Below are 3157 nucleotides of genomic sequence, written 5' to 3' on the forward strand. Positions count from 1 at the left end.
GGGAGCAAATATACAAGATACTATAAATAGTAACATAACATCGATTAACACTCTCGAGCGTAGTCTGCTGTAATTTTGTAGAACTTAGCCATCATTTGATCTTTCTAGATATTTTGGCAAAATATATAAAGATTTAAACAAATATTTCAACCTAAGAAAATAACAATTTTTTTGTTAGGTTTACTTGCAATTAAAGAAAATAATAACAATTATTGAATGGGCGGAAATGTACAACCATATTTGTTCAAATACATAGCATATAAAATAATCCTTGTGAATTAGCAAATCATACTTACCTGGTTCAGGAGATACCGTGATCAGCGAGGCGGTTCTCCCAGGGTGACCCCATCACTAGAGATGTGTGTTTCAAAACAATACATGATATTTTGCCCGTTAACTACAACATGTTCTTAAAGAAGATTTCCAAATCTAAGTTATGCGCTTTTTGCGGTGACATTGAAACGACTGATCATTTATTTTTCGAATGCAAATTAATACTCCCATTACAACAGCTCATTATCAAATGGTTAAAAAAACTTTCCAGAAACTCCTTCAATACCTTTTATACTTTCCTTAAATTCGGTCTTATCCCGAATGGGGCCTCGTTCCCGGAACCTGAATTCGAGGACTTGTGCCTTTTATTATGCGCTGAATATAAATATGCTATATGGATTAAACGTATACGAGCATATTATTATAAAGAAGTGGTAACCAGTAACACCTTGTTATCCTTCTTTCTCTCCCGATTAAAATGCAGAATCAGAACTGACTTTTCCAGGCTTAACTTGGTTCATTTTATAGATAAATGGTGTTTAGCTGGATTATTCTGTTCTCTCTTCAATTTTGAATTAGTAATAGACATAAGTCTAGAATAATACTACATTCCTTCCCTTTTGGATAAATCCAATTATATATAATTTTACGATTTCTCCTTAGCTCTCACTACACAGTCACCATGTTTTAATCCACGTCTGCCGGCCTACACGTTAATTTAAGAATATCTCAAGCAGCACGTGCTAACATTCTCTGTTTTATTGCACGAACTTTTACAGCACTTCACTGGTCTATCAAATTTACATGAGGTATAGTACTTGCATCACCTTAAATACACTTTGCATTTTTAAGAATACAGTTTCTCTAATATTAGAATTTTATAATTTGCAATATTTAAACTTCTGTATGAGATTAGTATACGTTTCGCAAACTAGATGTTACAAATTTACAATAGAAATTGCATACAATCATATTATGTATAACTTTGTCGCTTGTGAGCTATGCGCTTTACAATATATGCACATTTGTGTGTATACAAGAGCATGGATGGACAGTGAGTGTGCACATCTACGTGTATTTATGAGTTTGTGTGCTAAGGCGTGTATGGGGTGAAGATGGGAGTGTCGTTTTCGCTTGTACATTTTAACATGTAAATATTGAATAAAGATTTTATGAAAAATAAAAAATAAAAAAAGGTTCTCCCAGGGTGAGGCCTTTCCATTGCACTTCGGTCGGGCTGACCCCTGCGATCACCCCAAATGCGGGTGACTCGGGAACGTAATTTATTAGTGTGGGGTCTGCGTTCGCGCTAACCCTTGATTAAAAATGAAAAAAAAAATGCGTCGAGTGGAGAATTCGTATGATATTGTTTCCTTAATGTACATGTTTTTGGTGTAGTGTTTTCCAGCATGTAACTGTAGGACAGGCGCAAACAATTAGGATAGTTAGATCCAAGGTAATGTGACAACCCAGCTGAATGGCCCTCTGCTATTAAAATCCTAAACCCATGCCTGTGTCAGCCTCCTGAGTTTTTCCAGGCTGATGTAAACTACTGTATGCACCCGATTATTAGTTCACAAAAACCTCCAAACATGCAATTGAAGAAAGTGTTTGGACAATATAATGAGTGTCGCTTTATATGCATTTCATTACTATAAAGGCTCATTACTTCATGCTTTTCTTTCTTCCAGCCACATATAAACATTTTAAATGGTTTTATGAAAAGTAAATATACATGTTTGTTGTTACATCCCACATTGTAATTTTGTAGGTCTCAAAGAATGATGCACCTGCTATTCTTAATTTAAATGAATGTGCATTTTAACCCCAACCCCCCCCCAAAAAATCACATAATACTTTTAGAAATTTTAAGATGATAAAGACAAGAACTTATGAAAAAATCATTTGCTATGCTCCATTTTTACATAGGACGCTTCTACTGGAACACTTTGCTATGCCCCATTTTTACATATGATTCTTCTACTGGAACACTTTGCTATGCCCCATTTTTACATAGGACTTTTCTACTGGAACACTTTCCTATGCCCCATTTTTACATAGGACTCTTCTACTGGAACACATTCCTATGCCCCATTTTTACATAGGACTCTTCTACTGGAACACTTTTGTACAAAATATATTCAACATCTATTGCACACTGTACCACCCTCAGCCCACACAAGGAAATAATTAAACAACAAATTATCGATAAAAATGGTCAGTTCGACAACAACAATCTACTATATACCAACAACATAACAGATAGAAAACTATACAATGCAACTGTTGAATATATCACAATAGCTATTGAAATGAGGCGAAAGAACACATGGATAACTGAAAACTGACCCCCACCCACCCATGGTCTACTATACAGTATCCTGAAATAATCTCCGCAAACCCTTATACACTCATAGTTCACACAGTTTAATGTAAAACGAAAAAAATTCCCCAAAGTTAAACAGGCCGTGTCATTACCCCACCCCACCCCACCCCGCCGCAGCTACCGCCTGTATTAAAACGTCGGGCACAAGCCTGAGCCGAATTTCACCCAGCGGGGTGCTGACTGGCATACCATAGCAAGAGATTGGATAATTAATGACACGTCCTGCTAAAGCAAAACCGTACCAGTAAAATAGAGACACAGACACGAAATGTAAACAAAAAGGGAACTGCAGACACTAACATATACGCATTACAAAAAACCCCAAGCACATGAGACAGACTCAACAAATTCCAAAACCCCGCACCATGAAATTAAAACTCATTAAGCTACGGTTATCACAACACAACACCCCCACCCCTATATTTAGCAAGCTATCATTCCTTAAAATATAGAAATTTATCACAGAGAATTTACCAATCACAAATAAAAACAATTAAT

The 3157-nt window shown here is 36.0% G+C and overlaps 1 pseudogene; it reads left to right on the forward strand.

Annotated features, from left to right (window-relative positions):
• The first annotated feature begins 1459 nt into the window (after positions 1-1459).
• LOC149783158 (U1 spliceosomal RNA) lies at positions 1460-1592 on the forward strand (annotated as a pseudogene).
• Positions 1593-3157: the final 1565 nt, after the last annotated feature.

Source organism: Sinohyriopsis cumingii, chromosome 14, assembly GCF_028554795.1.
Source record: "Sinohyriopsis cumingii isolate HCF-2022 chromosome 14, ASM2855479v2, whole genome shotgun sequence".
Taxonomy (NCBI): domain Eukaryota; kingdom Metazoa; phylum Mollusca; class Bivalvia; order Unionida; family Unionidae; genus Sinohyriopsis; species Sinohyriopsis cumingii.